Raw genomic sequence first — 26,356 nt, forward strand, 5'->3', positions numbered from 1 at the left:
TAATGTTGACTAAGCTTTTGATTTCACAATTTGAACATTGTCAACATTTACTTGGTAACACAGTAAAAACAGGTCTGAGGTGAGAGTATGTTAAACCCAGCTCAATCTTGCAATGTTTCTGTGCAGTCCATATAGAGGTAGCTAGTGGGCACTTGAGAATATTACCTTGGAATGTGGTTATGTCAATCACTGCAGCCGCAGAATGGGAAGAGAAGAAATACAAGTCTTTGGAATGTTAGAACTCTAGCTAAGGGAAAAGGGAAATAAAGTACCTAATGCATAAGCATTGTGAGAGTTCTCCCTAATCTATTACAAGATAAATAAGAATGAGAAATGAAAATAATGTGCAAATGAAATACAAAGTTTTCCATAATGTCCCTTAATTTTCTATGAATTAGAATATTCTACAGTATATGAGAACTTTTCACAAAGTGTACAGGAGGTCATTTGTGCTAGAAATACACTTATTTTGAACTTAGTATTTATTGTAGACCTTCTGTATTATCTATGTATGAAAATTGTTTTTTATATGGATACGTAAATGAATGTAAACAATTGAAAATCATACTGAGAATTCTCATGTTTTAGCCTGCTAAATAAGTTTAGCCTATTATAACAAAACATGCTAAACAGAGTAACATGTATGCAACGGAAATTTATTGTTCACACTATTAGGAACTAGAAAGTCTAAGAATGAGGTACCAGAAAATCCAGTATCCAGTGAAGGAGACTCTGTCATAGATAATACTAAAATGGCAGAAGCCTTTAATTGCCTACAAAGTCTTAACTCCTGATGTCATCCCATTGGAGACTAGACTTCAGAATATATATTTTGGATGGATACAAATATTTCAGCTATGGTATTTGGGTAGCTCTTTTTTTCTAGTACATGTTACTCCTCAGAAACTGAAATAGCTTGAATTTCTCAGAGCTTCAATTTCAGTAATGCAATGACATTGGCACCTGCGATGCAAGTTAATTGTGTAGGGGGATTGATTTTGAGGGCTGTTAATACAAATGCTTTAAATAATACGTGTCAAAATTGAATGCATATGTATAGAGTTACAAAATAAAAATTTCACCCTCTCTTTATCAAAGTACAGACACTCAACTTATGAAAATTCATGGAAAAGTATCTCATATGCTCAAAATTATTCTTTTAAAATATTAAAAGAAAACCTAGATACATAAGGCCATATAGTATGATGTTAAATGAAAGAACCTCCAGGATATAGAAACAAAAGCCATATAATGAGTGATTGTTGTCTTTAATGTCCTATGTTATCTCTCATCTTTTTGCTGTCCCTTGGTTATCTCATATTGTTATAGTAATTTACTTGTTATCTGATATATTGTATATATGTTTATTTGGTTATTTGAAATAGGATAATGAAGGGGAGAAAACAACATGAGGGTCAGGGGTGGGGGGCAGGCAATGGGGACCAAGACATAAGAAAGGATATCAATGTTTGTGAAGTAATGCACCTTCTATCTGGCAAATATAAGGTAACCACTCTATTAATTACAGTAAAAATATATGTAAAAAAAAACATTTTTTATCATAGAACTTTTTATTCCACTCTGGTACTATTACAAAAATTTAACTAAACTCTCCTCTTCTTTGAGGGTAAGGATAAAATTTATGGACATTCCTTGATTAATTTTAGAATCAACAGAAAAGGCTGAGAAATCCTATCAACTCTGGAGTCACTTATACAATGTCCATGTACTAACAAGTGACAGAAAAGGTGTAAGATATCCCATCCTGCTCAGGCTGAAAAAAAATGCTTTTTTAATTTAATCCTGCAGTGCTTTGGGGAGTTTAATATTTTGTTTTATTTTTTCTGTTTTTTTTTTTGTATGCTTGTACTGAAGCATGAACCAAACTCTTACTTAGCTTTTGTGCTCAAGGCTGATGCTCTACCATTTGAACTACATCTCCACTTCTCTTCCAGGCTTTGTAATTCAAGATAGACATAAAATAACAGATCGTTATCTAAAGCAAATGTATAAAGCAAATATACCACTTCAACATATACAACTAGAAATGAAAGTAAAGTCAATTTAGGTAACTCAACAGTCTCTTCTCATTAAAAGAAAAATGAGAGGAAAGGAAAAGGATAATTCTATCAGGCTCAAAGGCTTTAATATTCATCAAGTTCAGACTGTGGTCTAGCCAAGAACAGGAAAGGATGGTGTGAGTTCCATCAGCACATAGCAAGTAGAGGTCAAAATATAAAAATAATCCGATCAATGATTCTGAATTACCCATCCAGCAACTACCAAATGGGAGGAGCTGAATCCCTTTCCAGCCACTGGAAGAATTAGATGATTCATCTATAGGATATAGTTTACACATTTGGAAATGGAAAGATTCTGTTGGTAATTTATTTTTAAAAGGAAAGAGAGAGAAGATGGAAGAAAGGGAATGAAGAAGGGAGGGATGGAGGAAGTCAAAAGGCAGGCAAGAAAGAAGGAAGGCAGAAATATAGGAAAGCAGGCAGGAAGGAAGCATGCAAAGAAGGAGGAAGGGAGGAAGGAAGGGAGGAAAAGAGGGGTTGGTTGGGCTTTGCAGTATAGAACCTTAAAGATACTGAATGATCCATGAAAAGTTTACTTAAAACAGGTATGGCTAGGGTGATTCCACAGAAGCTGCCTGATATATAAAACACTGTACTACTTTCCTAGACAGTCTCAGCCCAATCAAGAGCCCTGAGGTGAATTATTCAATTACTTTTGCCTGTACTAGGGTTTGAATTTAGGGCCTAAAGCCTCTTAGCTTTCTAGGTCATCTTTCTAGAGATGGAGTTAATTAGAAATTGAATACGACATGTTTCTTCCTATACTGGCTTCCAATCATAGTCCTCCAGGTCTCAACATCTTGAGCAGCCAGGATTACAGATGTGAACCGTCAGTATCCAGGCTAATACGCTCTTTCTTATAAGTCATTTCTTCTCATCCAAGCAACCATGGTTGGACAAAAATTTATTCTGATATTTATTTCAAATAATAACTAAACGCTACTCAAAAATTATATGCTCCTGTTTTATTAGATGATACTGTGATACTTGCTCAGACTACAGGCAAAACACATAGCAAATAAGTCTAAAGGGAAAGTATAGTCTCATGATATAATGCACCCAATAAATAGAGCAGGAATGAGACTCCATAAACAGTGTTTGCAATTCATCTGAATTAAGATAATGTTAAACTGCATTATTGTGGAGAGAAAAACAAGAGCTGTAATGTAATCTTAACACGTATCTATGGCCAGAAAAGTGCCTACATGCAAACACACCCATATGCAACTAAATCCTAGATTATAGATTCCAAGATGTTTAATTTCTTCTTCAGTCTAATTGGAAAAATGCACATGGAGACTTTTTTATAGTAAGAGACTAAAGAGATGCAAATATTGTTTAAATTTAGTACTAATTCATTGTGTTTCTGGGTACTTATTAAGAAAGTACCGAGGAGACCTAGTGTATCTCCTATTCCTTCTTGTAAAGTTTTCAGTATATCTGCTTTCACCTCGAGGTCTTTGATCCATTTGGACTTAATCCTGGTGCAGGGTGACAAAGAAGTGTCCAACTTTAGTTTTCTGCAGGTGTTTAACCAGTTCTCCCAGCACCACTTGTTGAAGAGGCTGTCTGTCTTCCATTCTATTTTTTTGGCTCCCTTATCAAAGATTAGGTGACCATAGGTCTATGGGTTAATATCTGGGTCCTCAGTTCTATTTCATTGGTCTTCAGGCCTGTTCTTGTGCCAGTATCAAGCTGTTTTGATAATTATAGCTCTGTAATAGAGTCTAAAGTTTGGTATTGAAATTCCTCTTGCACTGTTCTTTCTGCTAAGAATTGTTTTTTGCTATATGGGGTCTTTTATTATTCCATATGAAATTTTGCATTACCTCTTAAAATCCTATTAAGTGAAGTAAGCCAGACTCAAAGGAACTTAGGCTCAATGGTTTCCCTCATTTGTCATAATCAGTAGAAACCTTGGGCTCTACTAGCAGAGATCTGCAATAGAGCAAAACCTTGATACATAAGGCCATATAGTATGAAGCTAATTGAAAGGACCTCCAGGATATTGAAACAAAAGCCATATAAGGAATGATTGTTGTCCCTAATGTACTATGTTATCTCTCATCTCCTTTGCTGGCCCTTGGGTATCTCATATTGTTACAGTATCTCATATTGAATTTATTTGTATTTGGTTATTTGAAATTTGATAGGGAAGGGGGAAGACAGGGGTGGGGGGAGTGGGGGGGTAGGGGAAGGGTAATGGGTACCAAGACATGTGAAAGGGTATCAATGTATGTGAATTAATGCACCTTCTATCTGGCAAATATCATGTACCCCTTTTATTAATTACAATAAAAAAATAAAAAAAGGAATGACATTGGGATATTGATGAGTATTGCATTGAATTTGTAGATAGTCTTTGGCAAGATAGCCATTTTCACTATGTTAATACTTCCAATCCAGTAGACTGGAAGGTTTTTTCCATTTCCTCAGTTCTGCTTTAATTTCCTTTTTCAGGGTTTTAAAGTTTTCATTAAAAAGGTCCTTTACATGCCTAGTAAAGTTAATTCCTAGGTACTTTATTTTCTTTGAGGCTATTGCAAAATAAGTTGCTTCCTATATGCCTTTCGTGGCATATAGGAAGGCAGTTGATTTTTGAAATTTTTTTAATGACCCAGAAACACAACAAATCAGAGAAAGTCTGGGTAAGTATGACTGCATTAAACTGCAGAGCTTTTGCATGGCAAAGGAAATAGCTAGCAAATTAACTAGAAAGCCTACAGAGTAGGCCTCATATCTAAAATGCATCAACAGCTCAAAAAATTGAATTACTCCAAACTAATCACCAAAGTAACAAGCATCCCATTAAAAGATGGACCAAAGATTTAAAGAGAGTCTTCTCTGAAGAAGAAATAAGAATGGCCTATAGACACATGAAGAAATGCTCAACATCTCTGGCCATAAAGGAAATGCAAATCAAAACAATTTTGAGATTCCACCTCACTCTACTTGGAATGGCCAGGATCAAGAAACCTAATAACAACAGATGCTGGAGGGGATGTGGCCAGGAGAGATCACTACTACACTGTTGGTGGGAGTGCAAACTCGTTCAACCACTATGGAAAGCAGTGTGGCAGTTCCTCAAAAGGCTAAACATAGAGCTCCCCTATGACCCAGCAATTCTACTACTTGGCATTTACCCAGTCATCCAGAAACAAGGACATCCTAAATCCACTAGCACAACGATGTTCATTGCAGCACTATTTACCATAGCAAAGATATGGAACCAATCCCTCAGTTGATGAGTGGATCAATAAGATGTAGTATTTATACACAATGGAATTCTATGTTGCTGTCAGAAAGAATGACATCTCCCCATTTGTAAGTAAATGGAAAGTCTTAGAAAAATCATATTGAGTGAAGTAAGCCAGACTCAAAGGAACATAGGCTCAATGACTTCCCTCATTTGTCATAATGAGTAGAAACCTTGGGCTCTCCTAACAGAGATTTACAATAGAACAAAACCTAGATACATAAGGCCATATAGGATGAGGCTAAATGAAAGGATCTCCAGGATATAGAAACAAAAGCCATATAATGAGTGATTGTTGTCCTTAATGTACTATGTTATTTCTTATCTCTTGCTGTCCCTTGGTTATCTCATATTGTTGCAGTATTTGGTTATTTGGTTATTTGAAATAGGAGAGGGAAGGGGGGAAATCAAGATGAGCCGTGGGGGTGGGGGGAGGGAAATGGGGACCAATACATGAGAAAGGGTATCAATGTTTGTGAGGTAATGCACCTTCTATCTGGTGAATATAATGTAACCCTTCTATTAATTACAATAAAAATTTATGAAAAAAGGGACGTTGATATTAGAATACTGCTATTTAATGCTTATGGGAGTTGGCAACAGTGGAGAAGGCAAAAGGAAAATGAGAAGCACACACCCATACACCAGGCACTAGCCATCTACCCCTTGGGAGATTACATCTCTGTGATACCTTTTTATCCATGGTTAAGAACTGGCACTTTACACAGGATGGGGATGGGCAGCTGTCACATGGTTTGCATCTCCAAATATGCTTGCATTACATGGAACAAGCAGGAAATTGTGTATCTATTGTCCAGGCAACCTATGGAAGGAAGTGCATGAGGGCAATCACTCATGTCTGTCCAGCCTGAAGTGCTAGGGTGGAAGAATGACGTACCAAATGCAAGTGTGTAAAATGTAAATTCTTCATTTAGATCACTTCCAAAAGCATTCACGGAAGAGATTTCGGGATACGACTGATTAACAACCATCAAAACTAAGAAGACTTTTGTTCACCTCTGTTATCACGTCCCAGGTCTAACCACAATCGTGTAATTTTTCCACAAGATTTATGTTCAGGTACATGAAGACCAAACCACACTCCAGCAATAGAATTCTCTCCAGGCAAAGGCCGTGCCAAACTCTCTACCCAGATAGGAATCTACAACAGCTCATAGACTCTGAGTGAGCACACAGGAATCGCATCTGCTAACAGCTGGATAGTCACACGCATGGTTTTCTTGTGCTATGTGTGTGTGTGTGTGTGTGTGTGTGTGTGTGTAAACTAAGATGCAGTTTTCAAATGCTATGCTCTTTGAGGATTTCACAAGTTCCTGAATTTAAAAAAAAAATAGCAAAAAGAAATCATTTCCATCAACACTTCATGAAAGTCTAAAAAAAAAAAGCATACTTTCTATCCAGCCACTGACACTTGATTCAAGAGACAGACTCAATGTATAGTTGACAGGCAGGTGCTCCAGAGCCCTTCCCAAGCTGGCATAGGCCTGGTGAGGGTATAGATGAGAACAGCATCATCCTGACAGGTGGTAAGAGGAGAAAGCAGATATACACCCTGGGTATCACCAGGACCCTCCTGAATGGCAGAATGAAGATGTGTGTGGTATCAGAAGCCATCCACTTACCATAGACTTGGTGAAGAGTCTCACCAAAGTGACCAGCACTGTGTACAGCCACCAGTTGCAATGAAGGGAGGAGTACATCATACTTCCAGGATACACTGCATTCGATGTGAACCTATGGGGGGAGAGGAGACGATGCAGCTCATTGGAGAAGAGGATGTTTCAGAGTTTGGAGTGGAAGTAAGCCAGCATGGCCCAGTAGTCATTTCGTGATGGGGACAGGTGGCTAAAGTCAAGTTGTCCTGAGGGATCACTAATATCTGTAAATCTAAAATAATAATAATAACAGTAACAATAATATATTAAATATTAAGAAAAAATTTGGTACCAATTTAACTATAGAGACATATAAAATTTTTTGTAGCAATGTTATCTTAACTCCATAGAAAATACATAAGAGAATATTCCTTCAACTTCTATTCATGAACCAAAATAACAGACTATTTTGTATTGCCTCCTTTGAACTTTATCTGCGTACATACATAATTTATATTCTTATGATTATAGCTGTGTTTAATATTCCATTTCTTGTCTTAGACATTTACATAATTTTTACATGACCCCTGTAATCTGGAATATAGTTTTGCATTTTTGCATATTATTTAAGTGGTACTGTGGTGTGTGTGTGTGTGTGTGTGTGTGTGTGTGTATGTGTGTGTGTGTTGCGGGGTGGAAGAGAGGGGGAGAGCAGGAGGGTACTAGTCCCAAAGCTTGAATTCAGAGTTGTACACTGTCCCTAAGGTTTTTGGAAAGAGATAGTGCTTTACCACTTCAGCTACAGCTCCAATTCTAACTTTTTTTTATAAATTGTTATTAAGTTTCTATATAAAGTGCTTCCCATTTCATAAGCTAGGTAATGAGTATATTTCTTTATTTGTGACTCTACTTGCAACTTTTTGGTGGTTAATTGGAGATAAGTGTCTCAGGGATATTCTTGCCCAGACTTTTCCTTAGTAGCTAGGAATACCAGCATGAACCACAGGAACCCAGCTTACTATATTTTTTAAAATGTTAACAATTAGCATTATGTTTTGTGAATGTGAAAACATGATGCTAAAGAGATAATGCCTCAGTATATAGGTATTGTTAGGTCGGCCTGGGAGAAATGATTCCTTCCCTTGGCGTTCTCCTGTGCATCCTGGAAATCCCTGCCCAGACTGTAACCCTGGCACCTGGCATGTCCCCCAGTGGGAGGTCCCCAAGTCTGAAGTATTTCTTCATCCTCTGAGGTCACATATTCTTCCGCAGTGGCCACACTCCTCCATCCTATATAATGTCTCACTTCCGGCCATAAGCTCTCTTTCTTCCGCCTGACTCCATCTTGTGCGGCTGTAGGTCTGTTTTCTCTATTTCTCTCTCAATAAACCTTCACCTCTTAAACTGAGTGGAGTTTCCTTTCGGCAAACCTTACAGGTATGTATTTGTTTTATTTGATGTAAGAGTATTTCTGAATAAAACAATGCATGCATATATGTTATATATGTGTTATATGCCAATATATCAGAGTTATATATTTTATATATGCATAATATAGCATAAAATTAATTATTTTCAAGGTTTATTTTTTGTATGCAATATATACTGTATAGTGAAATGGAAACATATATAAAAACTAATAACAATGTACATACAATATTTTTGAAAGGCCATGACCTGACAGCTTGTACCGAAGTCTATATTTATACCTAAGTACTTTATTTGAGTATTTTAAATAAACTGCTTTCTATCTATTGCACTGTTTAATGACAGGCAATTAATACAAGCATTCATTGAAGGGCAAGGCACCTATGGCTCACAGCTATGACCTCAGCTACTGGGGAAGCACAGATCATTCAGAGTAAAACATTTGCCAAACTTCATCTAAGCCAAGAGCTGGGAAAATGGCATGAGCCAGTAATTCTACTCACAAAAGGGGTTAAGTGTGAGGATCTCAGTTCCAGAACAACAGAGGTGAACAAACAAACAAGACAATCACAACAAAAAAGCTGAATCTGGTGGCCATGTCTGTCATCCCAGGTACATGACCCATCTCAAAAATAACTAGAACAAAAGGGGCTAAGAGTCCATCTTCTATGGTGCAGTGGCTCTCTAACAAGCATAAACTCTACTGCAAACGAACAAAATGTTCATTCAATTTCATTGATTTTACATTCTTCCAACTGCAATTTGATTCCACCTATGTATGCGCTCTATGATATATATCAAATACATACATTATATATGATATATCTATATCATAGATAGCATTGATACAGATATCATAGAGAGCATATACATGTAGATATAGTCTTAGGGTTTTCCTAAGTAAATAAGAATATATGTACCTTCTGGTTTTGTCTTTATAGTCCTTATCTAGCCTTTCTTTTATCCATCAAATTTCCTTGGACAATAAGTGGCTCTCTCTTTTACCAAAAGTTTAGTACTTCCTCTTAAGTTAATAAAGCTATAATTCAAATTCCTGAGCTTGAGCAGCAGATATCCTGTTGATCCCTACAGAGATTCAGACTTAAATTAAATGTGACAAATTACCTCCAACGTCCTTTGAACTACAGTGCAATGTGGGAATTACTACTGTGCTTGCCAGAACATACCCAAAAGACACAATGGGTACTATTTTGTACCCAGCACCATATCATATCTTAAACTAACACTGTTATGATCATCCTATCAATGAACAAACATTTTTCAAATCCTTTCTGGGTATAAACCTAGCTTATTGCTGCTGAATCTCTATTAAGAAAAGACAGCTTGCTTATTATAATTAATTAATATAATTCATATGGTCTGGCAACAAATGAGAATATTTTAAAATATTAATACCTTTATACGCTGTTTTGACTTATCTACCTATTTTTAGATTGGTGGGTTGGGCTTCATATTTGGATTAGTCATATTTCATATATGGGTTACTCATATTTCAACATGAGTTGAACTATGGTTAATTTTAAGTTCTAGGGTTTGTTGTCATTATCTTTGTTATTTTGGTATAATGTACACTTTTTAGCCAGAAAAATCTCAGATAAGTTGATGAGTATTCTTTAACATCTAATAAGTTTCTAATAGATAACAATTAGTTAATATCTCCAAAAGAAACATTTAACCATGAGAATAAGGAGGATATTCTTATGAGAGGATCACAAGGGCTCAATATATAAATATAAATATATATATATATGCAAAGACCATATAAGATGAGGCTTATCAAAGTGAACTCCAAGATATGGAAGTAAGTTTTTTATTATACTGTTTGCATTTTTATTTTTATTTTCTTCTGTTTTTCTTTTGATTAGTCTCTTATCATTGTTTTTTATTATTTTATTTTTTCATATATTTTTTATTGTAATTAATAGAAGGGTTACATGATATTTGCCAGATAGATAGTGCATTAATTCCCATACATTGATACCCTTTCAAATGTCTTGGTCCCCATTTCCCTCCCCCCCCACACCCCCCACCCGTCTTGGTTTTCCCCCCTTCCCTATCAAATTTCAAATAACCAAATGCAAGTATATCCAATATATCAGATAACAAAGTGAGCTACTGTAACAATATGAGATAACCAGGGGACAGCAAAAGAGATGAAAGATAACATAGTACCTTAAGGACAACAATCACTCATTATATAGCTTATGTTTCTATATCCTAGAGATCCTTTCATTTAGCGTCCTACTATATGGCCTTTTGTATCAAGGTTTTGCTCTATTGCAAATCTCTTGTAGGAGAGCCCAAGGTTTCTACTGATTATGACAAATGAGGGAAACCATTGAGCCTAAGTTCCTTTGAGTCTGGCTTACTTCACTTAATATGATTTTTTCTAAGTCTTTCCATTTCCTAACAAATGGGGCGATGTCATTCTTTCTGACAGCAGCATAGAATTCCATTGTGTACAAATACCACATCTTGTTGATCCACTCATCAACTGAGGGACATCTAGGTTGGTTCCATATCTTTGCAATGGTAAATAGTGCTGCAATGAACATTGTTGTGCTGGTGGATTTAGTATGTCTTTGTTTCTGGATGATTGGGTAAATGCCAAGTAGTGGAATTGCTGGGTTATAGGGGAGTTCTATGTTTAGTCTTTTGAGGAACTGCCATACTGCTTTCCATAGTGGTTGAACGAGTTTGCACTCCGACCAACAGTGTAGTAGTGATCCCTCCAATCCAACACCCCTTTATGTTAAAAGCTCTGGAGAAACTAGGAATCCATGGAACATTCCTTAATATAATAAAGGCTGTGTATGACAAACCCACAGCTAGTGTTACACTTAATGGTGAAAATCTAAAGCCATTCCCTCTAAAATCAGGAATGAGACAAGGATGCCCACTCTCTCCACTCCTCTTTAACATAGTACTAGAATTCCTAGCCAGTGCAATAAGGCAAGAAGCAAGCATAAAGGGGATCCAAACAGGGAAAGAGGAAGTAAAACTATCCCTCTTTGCAGATGACATGATCCTGCATTTAAAGAATCCTATAGACTCTACTCCCAAGCTCCTTGAGCTGATTCAAAACTTTGGAAGTGTAGCAGACTATAAAATTAACCCTCAAAAATCAACTGCCTTCCTCTACGCCAACAGTGAGAGGAATGAGGCAACAATCAGGAAAGCAACTCCTTTTGCAATAGCCTCAAAGAAAATAAAGTACCTAGGAATTACCTTAACTAAGAATGTAAAGGACCTTTTTTATGAAAACTTTAAAACCCTGAAAAAGGAAATTAAAGCAGAACTGAGGAAATGGAAAAACCTCCCATGTTCCTGGATTGGAAGAATCAACATTGTGAAAATGACAATCTTGCCAAGGGCTATCTACAAATTCAATGCAATACCCATCAATATCCCAATGGCATTCTTTAAAGAAATAGAAGAGGTAATCCAAAATTTCATATGGAATAATAAAAGACCCCTTATAGCAAAAACACTTCTTAGCAGAAAGAACAGCGCAGGAGGAATTTCAATACCAAACTTTAGACTCTATTACAGAGCTATAATTATCAAAACAGCTTGGTACTGGCACAAGAACAGGCCTGAAGACCAATGGAATAGAACTGAAGACCCAGATATTATCACTGTTTTTTATTTCTGTGCCATTTGTCTTGCATATTAGTTTATCTGGTTTGGGGAAGGGGAGGGGAAGCACAGAAACAGTGGAACAAATGGTGAGCCAACTCCACAGAGAAATCCCCTAGACACAATATTGGAAATGAACTATACAATTTTGGGTGAAGGAAAGGCAAGAAGTGAAAAAGTGGGAGGGAATGAAGGAGTAGGTTGACACTGTTCAAGAGAAAATGTACTCATTACCAGAATCATAGTACTGTACCCCTCTGTATATCACTTTTACAATATTTTTTATTTTATTATTTATTTATTTATTTGTGAGTCCTGGGCTTAAGCCCAGGGCCTGAGCACTGTCCTTGGACTTTTTCAAGACCATGCATGCTAGGCAAGCACTCTACCACTAGGCCAAATACCCAGCCCATTTAAAAGAATAAATCATAGAAATAAGCAAGAAGGAAACACTGGGTAACCAGGGTAATTACTGCATCAACAGTAGAGGAAATGATCAGTATGTTGTTTGCCCCTATGAGTGAGAGAAAAAAAAAAAACACAGAAGTGTAACAATGTTCAAGAAGCAATGTATCCACTACCTGATGAATGTAACTGTAACCCTCTTTACATCAACCCAACAATAAAATTTTTAAAATATAATTGCTAAATTTTAAGTAGTTTTATATTAATTTTAAATTTAAAATTATTGTTTTAAAAAAAGCTTCTGAATATACGTATGCCATAAGGAAAGCTGACCATAGTAAGGAAATCAAAGACTCCTAAGAGACTCAGTAGCACACAGAGGGAAATGCAAGGTCTCCCAAACAAATCAGAGAACCATTTCTGTTGTTCATCTTCTGTCTGTTTTTCCTCCCTTTTCCGTTGCTGTTCTTTTAGTCATAGACATACAGGCTACATAAATTACTGGACTTCTGTCTTATTTGCGTGAATATTTAATTCTGGCTATCTTTATAAGAAGTTTTAAAGACCATGGAAGAAGGAAATTTGGCATCTAAGCATTGCAGGGGGAATCCACTGTGTCAGTCAGAGGTTCCAAGGAATAGAAATTTAGGAATAATAAGGATAGCATAAAGACTCTAGTTTCTAGGAGTAAAAGACCTGCTCCCTATCTTCATTTTTGAAAGTACTGATTCATAAAATATTAATAAGAAGTGGTACTGTGGCTCAAGGGGTAGGGCAGTATTTGCTCTGTGTTTATTTTTTTTTTTTGGTCAAACCATGTTCTAAAGAATAATAGAAATACCTATGAGTGTCTGCTGGTTATACCACTGAAAAACATGTTCATCTAGGTGTAGAGACCTTACAGAGATGTTCCTGATTATGTATAAACTCATGCACACCACTAGGCAAGGATACTCATGCCTGTAATCTCAGCTATGAGGAAGGCAATAAGTAGGAGTGTCCTCAGAAATTTAACATACCTAACCAGCCACAATACTGACATAAAGTATTAGAAGAATTAGGTAAGACAAAATCATAGTGAAAGTAATAGGAAAGCTTATCAGGATAGAAATAAGATAGAGAAAGATATTACATGTCATGTTACGATGGCACATTAGTTCATCTTTACCCATCTTCTGTGTACAGAGCCAGGCATTAAACTGAGGAAAAATTAGGGACAGAGGAAAAAGCTATGCACATGAGAAAGGGATATCAGTGTGAGAAGTAATGCACCTACTATCTGGTGAATGTAACTGTAAACCCTCTATATATTACCTTGATAATAAAAAATAAAATAAAATAAATAAAAAAGCTGTGCATAGGAGTGCCAGTTACAGATATGGCCTGCAGGCATCTCAATCCATATTGAAATTGCAATAAAAAAATCCTATCCCTAGGTTTATAGGCTATAGGTTTTTCTGGGTAGAGAAGATTTATTACATTTTAGATTGCCTTTGCATTCTCCTATTGCACATGGCTTACTGCTATCAGAATTGTGGTTTCATGCCATCCAGGCAAAATCATAAGACTCTGTCAATAACAACAGCAACAACAATCATAGTGTTCAAACAAAAAGGGCTGAGGACACAGATAAAGTGGTAAAGCATTTGCTAGCAAATGCAAGTCCATGAATTCAAATCAGGGTTAAGAAAACTATAAAATAAACATTTTTCCTCAGAGTGGTGAATTTTTGAGCTTCTATTATCCCTTCTACCATTCTGGAAAAGTATAATAGCAATTCTCAGGCTTGAATATGCAACAGAATAATCTGCATCTCCTAGAGTTCCTGAATTAGGAATTCTGGTTTAAGGAGAGAGAACTTCACTTGAAAAACTTCTAAGATAAACAATGCTGTAATACATAGACCATATTTTTAGTTCTCATCTCCGGCTGTTTTATGACAAGCAGTTTAATCAAGTGATATAGCAGTCCTGTGAAGCTCAATCATAAGTTTTATTTTTAAGAATCGTCAGCAGAGTGGGAATTCTAACTCCTGATTTTTAACAGATAAAGTTCCTTGGTCGTAAAGTTGAGACAAAGTGGTAGTGAGACAATTCCTCAATCACTTACCGATTACCCTCTCTATATACATCTTTCCGTTTCTGTCTCTTCTTTACCTCTGTCTCTGTCTCTATCTTGGTCTCTCTCTCTCTCTCTCTCTCTCTCTCTCTCTCTCTCTCTCTCTCTCTCTCTCTCTCTCTCTCTCTCTCTCTCTCTCTCCTCTCTCCTCTCTCTCCTCTCTCCCTCTCCCTCTCCCTCTCCTTCTCCCTCTCCCCCCTTTCTTCCCAGCATGCTGCATATGCTATATAATTATGAGTCAATTGTATTATCCTTACACTGAAAATTGCAGGTTGCATTGAATTAACCCTGCAAAGCACCAATGCCTAATTCTACCTGAAATGCCGGCGTTTAACTTTCAGTGTTTTTTCCTCTAATCTTAGAAAAAGAAGCATTCTCCATTTTAAGTAAAGAACTAATGACATTTTTGTATATCTGCATCATTACTTTCTCACTTCAATTACAATAACCAAAACTATTGCAGAATGAACATTATGTTCAGTAATAGTTGCAGTTAAACTGATATTTGTAGCAAATACTTAAGCTTGTATAATCAATCTGGAAGCAGGTGCTTGTTTTTCTCGTTATTTTGTAGTAGGTTTTGTTTTGGTTTTGATACTTGATCTTTTCAGAAGATTGTCATCAAGTTTTACATTTCCCCAACACATACACTCACGATAGTTTAAGCCTTTATTCGTATTCTCAACTTGTTCAGGGTCTGAATCTTATTGCAGTTTGTGTATTTTAATTTTTCCTCAAAACTTTTTACCTTTAATTTTTTTCGTATTATAAGACTAAGTTAGAAATAAATAGCAACATTTCTAAGGTTTCCTCCCTCTAACTGGATCAACATGTAAGGAGAAAGATTTGTCATAGCATTAATTGGGATCATATGATAAATAAAAATGTTTTGTAGAATCCATTAATTTTCATCTTTTTTTTCTGACACTGAGAGCACAATTCCTTCTCTCATTTCTATTGAATGGGCCAATCAATTTGCAAATAAATTACTGCAAGTAATTACTGCTAAATCACTGGAACATGGGTTTTTATTGTTGTGATTGTTATTTTCTATTTTAGTTTTTTGGAATAAATTCCATCCCATTGTTTCTGAACTCAAAATATTATTTTGTAACTTCTAGTAGAATTTCTAAAGTCCAAAGTTTAATCACAAAACCTTAAAACTATGAAGAGATATTTCCTATTAAAATTATACTTATTTATTTTTCTAAATATATTCTCATTTCACAGCCTGTTAATCAGTCTAAAAAACAGCAATACTCACTAAATCATTTTATCATATACAACTCTGGATATTATCACATAAAATTGCTTTGTTTATTTCATCCTACCTTATGAATACTTTATCCTTATTCATTCAAAAGTAATAAATAAAACATCATACAAGTCATTTCAGATTTTTAGTAGGTAATTGTATCTGCTTCCTTTATAATTTATTTTGAAATAATTTAAGTTTCAGAAATATTTCAAGATCTAATTGAATCTTCCCACAGGCCTTAATATTTTACTGTCTCTCTTCTCCTATGGCTTTTATTAAGCTGTTAATATATAGTCCATTATTCACAAAACTACCAGGACATATATCCTGCAAACACAGAGATTCACATACACCATAGTTCTTCAGTCCTCCCAATAAAGTAATCAATCAACAGCATAATTATACATCTATGGTTAGATTATGGAACCCAATCAAATTATCTTGGGTGGCAATTATGTAGATCTCTTTCTCTGATGTTCCAGGCACCAGTCTTGAAACCTGCACTGCATTAGACTGTTATGTGTCTTCAGTTCCCTTTAGTGTTAAAGGTCCTCAAATCTTTTTTTGTCTGTTATTTTACAGACATGTGTAAAAGGCACAGAGGGCTCTACATATAAGAAAGTCATTAACCAGGGTCTGTCTGCTACTTGTCATAAGTCTTAGGTTTTGTGTCCTGGACTATAACATCAGTGAAGTGATGGGCTCTTTTCAAGACTCACCAAGAGGTAAAATATGTTGGTTTATTCCTGGGCTAATTATGTAAACATGAATAATCTGGTCAAGTTTTTCTGCCAAATTTAGAGAACTCTAAATCAGAGAGCAACTGTATTTCCCTTTGTAATTATTTCATGGGATGTTTCTATAAAAGTACTACAGAAATCTTTTCCCAATTACAGCCATCCAAAAGCCATGTTTTGGCATCCACAAAGAACTCTTGCACACCATTATTGTTATGGCTACCAAATATGTAAAAAAAAAGGTTTTAGTCAGCTTACTGTCACCGCAACCAAAAAAAAAAAAAGAAAAATGGGGATAAATAACTTAAAAATGAGGAACAGTTTATTTGGATTAAGAGTTTCTGTTTTCAGTTCATGGTTGTTAGGATTCACTGATTGTGTATTCTTGAGGGAGATTAATGTTATGGCTGAGAGTAAAACCTAGAGAAAAATCTTCTCACTGTATGTCACCTGAAAGAGAGGAAGGGGCCCAAATTCCAAAATACTCTCAGGGAAAACCATCACAGGTACATATAGTTCCTTTGAGGAGACTCCATCATGTAAACTTTCTGCAACTTCCTGGTGGCCTTTTCTTCTGGAAACAAAGCCTACAACACTTGTGTTTGGGCCAGAAATTTAAGTGGTTTTCCATGCACTCCCAAGGGCTTAGATAACCCTAACCCTACAACCTGGTTAAGTAAGCCCTCTTGGTCTCTCTCTGAGACTGCTTTTCTCACTTACTACCTTCCCTTGGCAAGTATGTCCCATATTCCCAGCATCTCTAACTTCCTAGGGTCCCGATTGCTCTGGAGATTTACCACCCAAAGATGAACGATTGCCCTGCCAGAGGACAAAGTCTCAGTGGAAGATTCTATGACTTCATGCATCCTATATTCTTCATCCCTGTGACCAGTACTATGTATATGATCAAGGTCTGATGCAATGGTCTGCCAGGGACTAGCCGGCTCTCCTTGGACCTTGACTACTTATTATTGCCTGGGTAACTGAAAATTGGAAATAAGCCCTAGGAAAACAGTAGGACTAGACTCTAGTTTCTTAAGACTTTAAGAAGGGAGTACATGGTTCACTCTAAACTCAGCCTCCTAACTTACTAAGCAGGGGCTCTTTCACTTCAGCTGTGACTACAGTCCCACTATGGGGACAACTTTGTACATAAGGTTTCACTAACTTTTGAACTAGCTGATTCAGAACCACTATCTTGTTTCATCTCTTGATTACCTAGGATAGAAAAACTCCTTGCTATAATATAATACAAATAGCCTCTATTCCAATTGTCGCAATCATCCTCATCTCCATCTACAAGTCTAGTTTTACTATCTTACACATTCCTGTCACAAATCTAGAAGTCTTAGCCCCCACCAAAGTTTTCCTGTAAGTTTCCCTTACAACATTCTAGGCTTTTCTTTGGCCCATTTATCCATACTTTAGGAATATCATCCACTAAGGAATTCTGAAGGGTTCTGAACCAAATTGTCAGGTCTATTCACAGGATGACTCCACTTCTTGTTGGGGTCAGATTTCTGTAATTGTGACAGGTGTTTGTCTGAGATAAACAGCTTAATCAAGGAACAGTTTAGTTTCGCTATACGTTTGGTTTCAGAATTCTTGGTCAATGGTGGGGCTCTGTCATGGCTTGTGGGTCTTGTGAAATAGAATATCACAGCTGGGAATATGGAAATAGGAAAATCTGATGCTTTCTTGGCATCTGAGAAGGGAGGAAATGTAAGGAAGAGACTATGGAACCAAAGGACTGATCATGGGCCCCAGTTATGTACTGTCACCAACTAGGCAGTGTGCCACCATAGAGAACTATGCCTCCAAGATGCATGCTTTCAGATCCAAAGCAAACATCCATTGAAATCTTCTGGTCACACATTTTGTACCTATGTACATATGAATTCTACCTTATATACTTAACAATTCTTAAGTAGTTAATTAATGGTCTTTTTAAAGTATTATCAAACATGATTCATCACAGGTATACAGAGCAGGTTCAATATACACGAGTCAATATAATTCATCACATCAACAGGAGCAAGGATAAGAATCACATGATTATCTCAATAGTTGGAGAAAAGGCATTTGACAAGATCTGACACCACTTTATGCTAAAAGTCCTGGAGAAACTAGGAATTCATGGAACATTCCTCAGTATAATCAAGGCTGTGTATGACAAACCTACAGCTAGCATTATACTTAATGGCAAAAAGCTAAAGCCATTTTCTCTAAAATCAGGAATGAGACAAGGATACCCACTCTCTCCACTGCTCTTTAACATAGTATTAGAATTCCTAGCCAGAGAAATAAGGCAAGAAGCAAGCATAAAGGGGATCCACATAGGAAAAGAAGAAGTGAAACTTTCCCTCTTTGCAGATGACATGATTCTATATTTAAAGAACACTATAGATTCCACTCGCAAGTTGCTTGAGCTGATTCAAAACTTTGGCAAGGTAGTAGGGTATAATATTAACCCTCAAATATCAACAGCTCTCCTGTATGCCAACAATGAGAGGAGTGAGGCAGAAATCAGGAAAGCAATTCCTTTTGCAATAACCTTAAAGAAAATAAAGTACGTAGGAATTATCTTAACTAAGAATGTAAAGGACCTTTTTGATGAAAACTTTAAAACCCTAAAAAAGGAAATTAAAGCAGAACTGAGGAAATGGAAAAACCTCCCATGCTCCTGGATTGGAAGAATTAACCTCAAGAAAATGGCAATCTTGCCAAGGGCTATCTATAAATTCAATGTGATACTCATCAATATCCAAAATGTCATTCTTTAAAGAAATAGAAGAGACAATACAAAAATTCATGTGGAATAATAAAAGACCCCTAGAGTGAAAACAATACTTAGAACAGTGCTGGAGGAAGAGAAATATCATACTTTAGATTGTATTACAGAGCTATAGTAATCAAAACAGCTTGGTATTGGCACAAGAACAGCCCTGAGGACCAATGGAATAGTACTGAAGACCCAGAAATCAACCCACAGACCTATGGCCACCTAATCTTTGATAAACAAGCCAAAATATAGAATGGAAGAAAGATAATCTCTTCAACAAGTGGTGCTGAATGAATTGCTTAAGTACCTGCAGAAAACTAAAGTTGGATCCTTCTAGGTCACCCTGCACAAGAATTAATGCCAAATGGATCAAAAACCTTGAGGTAAAAGTAGATACCCTGAAAGCTTTACAAGAAGGAATAGGAGATACACTAGGACACTTTGGCACAGGCTGAAATTTCCTTAATAAAGACCCAGAATCACAAAAAATTAAAGAAAGTTTGGACAAATGCGACTACATTAAACTGCAGAGCTTCTGTGTGGTAAAGGACATAGCTAGCAAGTTAAATAAAAAGCCCACAGAGTGGGAGAAGATTTTCACTAACCATACAACATACAAGGGCCTCATATCTAAAATATATCTACAGCTAAAAGAATTGAATCTCTGGGGCCGGGAGTTTGACCTAGTGGTAGAGTGTTCGCCTAGCATGCACGAAGACCCAGGTTCGATTCCTTGGTACCACGTACATAGAAAAAAAGCTGGAAGTGGTGCTGAGGCTCAAGTGGTAGAGTGCTAAGCCTTGAGAAAGTCCAAGGACAGTGCTCAGGCCCTGAACCCAAGCCCAGGACTGGCAAAAAAAAAAAAAGAAAGAAAAAAGAAAAAAAAGAATTGAATCTCTCCAAAACAAATCTTCATGGATGTTAAATAGATACATGTGGGCATTTTTTTTTCTGTATTCTCTATATTATATGGCTTATTTCTTTTCATTCTTGCTTAAAACTTTAAAACTTCTGCTTTTAGCTTACGGAAGTTCTCCACCTATTTGGTAGTCTGTGAACTCTTGTATACAATAAACAATTCTGGGGTATTTTTTGAGTATATGTTCACTTGAATATGTTCCATTTTCTGTGTTATCTTCCTTTTGGAAGAAGATTCCTCTCAATAAGACATTCTAGGTAAATAGATTGTTTTAGCTATTACAGATGTTGTTGTTCTGTCTTCTGACCTCCATCTGTTCTGATGAGCAGCCTTAATCTGTGCTGTTGCTCTGTATTTATGTACTCTCTCTGCCTGATCTTCACTGCTTTCAAAATTGTCTTTGTCTTCATTTGCAGCAATTTTTCTATGAAAAATAGAAAATTTTTCTATTTTCCTCCAGCACAGTTGTATTTGCAATTACACCTACTTGGGAATTTCTAGACATTTTAAATCTGGGGCTGATCGATTTTGACAAATTCCTAGCCACTAGATATTCAAATTATTGCTTTGATCCACTCTTTCTATTTATCCTTTTGTGCCCGCTTTCACACATGATGTGTTTGATACTCTCCCTGCTGGTCTAAAATGAGCTGTTTGCTCATTCACTCATTTTCTCTCTTGTTTTCTTTTACATCATTTCTATTTACCTGTTTTCAGCTTCCCTGATTATTCTTCCTTGTCTGTTAAGGCATTCTTATGATACTCTATTTCTTATATTAGCTATTGAATTGACTTTTAATTATGATTTCCATTCTTCTTCTGGTCTATGCACACTGTCTACTGTTTCTTTGAACTTATTTATTATAGGCTGTAATCACATGATAATTATTGTATTTGATTGACCTCTTAGGTTTTCTGTTAACAGTTTTTCTTCTTTATAGGCAAGTACTTTACCACTGAGCTACACCACTACTGACACTTACAAAGTTTTGTCTCTTGCTAAAGCACAAATTTATTCCTGTTCTTCAGAGTTTTCATAATTTTTAAATTATATGTGATATAATATTGGAAGTTAAAATAAATAATATGCTGGCCCATAAATAAGCATGACTCATTTTTATTAGGCTGAATGTACATCTGCTGAAGTTGTGATTTACTCTGATTTATGTTGAATCGTAATTTGGCTTTGTAGTGGCTGATATTATATTCAATTTATTATAGAATTCAAATTGGTAACAGAATTAATACTTCCTCTCAGACAAGCTTTGAGTTCCAGGTGCCTTGAAGGTTTCTCATTTCTCCTAGTTTTGCTTTCAGCTTCAATGATTCTGCTAGTATTTCATGAAGATCTCTATGTCCTTGTCTTTTCCATCCTTGACCTTCCTATAAACCCAGCAATAGGCAATTCCTGCTTCCTGCTCAGTATAAAAATATGGAAAACTAGAGGGGTTTGCAAACTCTCTTTTATTTCAAAAGACCTCTGTTAGTTTACTCTATTGGCTGTAACAAGCTATCACACAATGAACCAATATGGATTTCTTATTTTTACAGTTCTCAGATGAAATAGATCTCACTGGGCCAAAATAAGGTACCAGCAGGTTACATTCCTTCTTAAGAGAATAAATACTGGGTTACTGCCTTGCCTACTTATTAGAGAACATTGGATTCGTTGGCTTGTAGCACCCATTTTATCTCCAAGGCCAGCAATTGCATTGATCCACATGTCTGCTGAGCCCATGTATTTCTCAGACTGATATTCCAGCTTCCCTATAGACATAGCCTATAGTCAACAGAATAATGGTCGTCCATATATATCGAATCTTAACCATTGCAACTTGTAGATAGATTATCTTAGGTAAATTAAGGATTTAGAGATGAGGAGGTTATCATGCAAGTGGTCACTGGGGTCTTTAGAAAGTGAGATAGGACCTGAGTTAAGGAAAGCAGGTGGCCTGGAAACCCAGACAGTGAATTTTAGCCAAGTGGAGAAATCCTCCAGGAATTCTGTAATCTTTGGTGGCATATTATGTTTTCTTCTGTATTTTCAGCTTTCTTTCTCTTGCCTAAGCCACAGAAGTCCAGCAACATTGTCTTTCTCATGGGACTCTGAGAGTGCCTCTCAGGTTTCTCAATGCAAATGCCCTTCCTTAGATTTCAGTAATTCCCATTTACCTGTGCTCCTGGAGATTCCTCTTCTGCCATCACTCTGATGCAGGAGACTATGGCTGCACACACACAGTGAGATTCAGTATACCTACAAGGGTCCTCTCCATTCACAGGTACAAGCCACAGGACACATGCAGTGTCTTTTGAGGTCTTACTGGGGAATCTTTTTCTACTATCTCTCCTGTTATAACTTCAGTAACTTCATTGTCTCTCAATGAATATCATGAACAACTGAATTCAACTCCACCTTCAGCCCATTTTGCATACATGCCACCGAAAATGTCTGTAAATTGTCTTGCCTCTCATTTTCTTCCACTCAACAAAAGCAGCACGTTCTTCCTCCTGTCCCTTTAACAATGAAGAATGCAGCACAAGTCTCTTATTTGCAAAAGAGAATTGTCTTCTGAGTTATAGGTTATTAGGTTTCTTTGTGAGCTTAAAAATCTGAGGAAATTTAAAAAAAAAACCTGTGACTTTGTAGGTCCTCTAACTTTATCTCATCCGCATAGGAGGAACAACATTTCACTATGTCCTTATACCTACATTCTAATTAGAAATTGTTTTCTAGTTTCAATGGAATCTTTAAAATGAGACCATAACTAACATATGGATTATACCTGGGGCTTGTACTGGATTATTTTAAACTGTTCCGTTAAACCTTGATTCTCAGGTTGAATCGCAGCTCAATATTTGATCTTACATTTTACCTACCTAAATAAAAGCTGTTCAATTACAAGATAAAAGGGGAAGATGAAGGGAAACTACATTTCCATGTAATACTGGTTATTTTGATGCCCTGAAAAGCATCTTAGGATTCAAAGAAAAATTTTGTTTTTTTGAGCTTAACTTTTAAAGCACTTGTCTTTGTTATTCTTGATTGGATTTCCAGACAGAAAATGTGACCATATTTCAGCTATAGAGAGTAATTGTAATTGTCATACATTTTCCTAAAATGGAAGAAGAAAGAACCTTGAAAGCTGGTATAAAAGCATTGTCTATTGGCACAGATTGTCTCTTAAAAATCAAAGCTTTTGAAGGAAAGCCTTTGATCAAGCTATGGACAATGTTGAAAGATGTGTTTCCTTTGCTGAGAAAGAACTCAAAGAAGGAAGACATCTCTTGCAGATAACGGTATGGAGCAACCCTGAAACCACTGGATGAAAATGCATGCTGTCTGAAACAGGATAATAAGAGCAACTGCCTTACTAGCGAATTATAGATGGATGCTATCACAGAGAAGATGCACATTGACAGTGCTATGAGGCAGAACAATGAAAAAGACCGGCCAGGAATTGTCAGGTCTTTGGTATCATGTGTAGCATTAGATCATCAAAAGCTATGGGGTGTGGGACTGCTTGCTAAGCAGAAAGCAAATGATGATTCAGTAATATGGAGAACATGCAAGGAGTCCACACATTTTAACAAATAGAGGTCTCACATGACATTTCACATCTGAAATTTCAGCTACAATAGAGGTGCAGGTAGGAAGGAACATTCAGCCCTAGGCAAAGACACAAGATTCTGTTCATAACTTTTTTGTCATGAAATTAAAAAAATCATTAAGAAAAACACCTCTTTAATAATAAAAAAAGATTTAAAAAAAAGAAGGCACTGGTTTAAATGGTAGCACCTGCCTAGCAAGTGAGGCATCCTTAGTACAAATCCTAGCACAGAATCAAAAATCCTAGCAACAAAATGAATGTGCTCACAACTATTAAAAATATGAGAGGCTTTTGCAAAATAATCATGTTTGATTAGAGAAACTAATGACATTACTTTTTGTAGCTAACTCTGTTGGAAAAAATCTCAATTTATGATGCTTAAAAGCTGCTTTCTGCTGAGATATATTGACTCCTTTTTTGGGACACTAAATTACTGGGATCAGGATAAAAATAGATATTTCAGCCTCTGTTTTGTGTCTATGTCATTTGTCCTGAGCCATTCTCTCCTTCAATCACTTTGTAACCATCCTGACATCCAGAAAGTTGCAGATCACCTGTCAGATGTCAATGACTATTACTTAAGAAAGCCTTACCTGCTCAGTCCTGAGACAATGAACTGTCAGACCACTTCTGAATGTACTTGTGACTTAGGAACAATTCCAACTATGCATATCTTCCCATCTTCTTCCTCTAATACTCACTATTTAATGTAAAGCAAGTATCCATACTCCCAAAGGCAGCAAAGGATATTTTGAGGTTGCACTAACGTGATATCCTCCCTGTAATGCATGGTATATGATAAATCTCTTTTCACTTCCCTTCACCTTGTCTTTTTATTTGGTGTATAAGAATACAGGAATGAATGTCAGGGCCTGGCCTGTGAAACGCTTTATGTTGGTCCTGTTGGTTTTGGTATTATTTATTTTTATTTTTATTTTTGCCAGTCCTGGGGACTGAACTCAGGGTTGGAGCACTGTTCTTGGGCTTTCCTCAAGGCTAGTGCTCTATCACTTGAGCCACAGCACCACTTCCAGCTTTTCTATGTATGTGGTACCCAAGAATTGAAGCCAGGTCTTCATGCACGATGCCAAGCTCTCTACTATTAAGACCAACTCCCGGCCTGGTCTTGCTGTTTTAAATTTCCAGTTGCAATTTTTTATGAATCTGAAGAAATCCTCCTAACACATCCTTCCCTGATTCTCCCTGTTAACGGGATGGAAGAAAGCATTAGAGAAGTCCAAGCTCGGAGATGAGTGTGGGAGTTGACACTTAGATGACTTAATTTAAATTCCTTATGCTTAAAGCTTCAAAGGAGTGCTAGCATTTAGAAACCTCCCATCTAGCAAATCACCCAGAGAAAACATGCTGTCCTGACAGGAAATTAATTCTACTTATAAGCTACTAACGTGGCAGATGGTCACAAACAGGATAGCTGTGACAAATCAACAAATTATCTCCTAAGACATAGCAAATTATCATGCTCAGCTGACCCAGGAAACGTTCTAGTAATGTGGCTGTCTAGACTGTGAAAGACTGTGAATATCGAGGATAGTATATCATAGTAGAGTTATTACAGAAATACAAAGTTTAAAGAAAAAAATAAGGAAACAAAGTAAGAAAGCAGGGCAGGGAAAAGAAAAAAAGATGCCAAGGAAAGAATGAACAATGAAGGAAAAAAGAAAGGAAGGAAGAAGAAAGGAAGGAAGAAAGTAAAGCCTAAATCCCTAGATATACTGAAGATGTACTTAGAGAAAGGACAAATACTATTTGGCAAAATGCACCATAATGCAATGGGTTGATAAGGGCTTGCTTATAAGGGGAGAAAATGAAGTAAGATATAACTTTTCCTGCATATATGTTGTCTGCTTACCTCTGTCAAAGCAGAGGGCACAGAGTCAGAAGATAACTATAGTGTGTCATCAAGTCATACACAGTCCCAGCAGCCAATTTAAAGAAACTGTCATTCATTGAGATTCAAAATATGGAAGAGATATGATAGAGCAGTAGACTTCTAGCTAATATTTATGGAAATAGCCTGAGGATTTTCTTAATGCAGATTCAGTTTCTGTGGTTTGCACAGGCTCTCGAGGGATGCAGATGCTACGGTTCAGTGACCATATACAAAGTAACTGGTGACAGAAACACATAAGAAAAATCATCTCATGGTCCCAGCACATCACAATATTTGGCACTGATGGCTCATGTCTATAATCTTAGCTTCTCAGGAGCCTGACAACTAAGGATTTCTGTTCAAAAACAGTCTAGGCAGAGAAATCCCGAGAGTCATCTCCAGTTAGCCAGCAAAATGCCAAAAATGAAAATGTGAAGTAGTAAAGTACCAGCTTGGACCAAAAATCCCAAGAAAGAGTGCAAGGCACTGAGTTCAAGCCCCAGTAGTGTCCAAGTAAATAAATAAATGCTATAATTCTAATGTCATGATTCACAGTGGATTTACAACAGACTCATAATTCATGATTCATGAAATCAG

Source organism: Megascapheus bottae, chromosome 3 (assembly GCF_031878675.1).
Source record: "Megascapheus bottae isolate mThoBot1 chromosome 3, mThoBot2.hap1, whole genome shotgun sequence".
NCBI classification, from domain to species: Eukaryota; Metazoa; Chordata; class Mammalia; order Rodentia; family Geomyidae; genus Megascapheus; species Megascapheus bottae.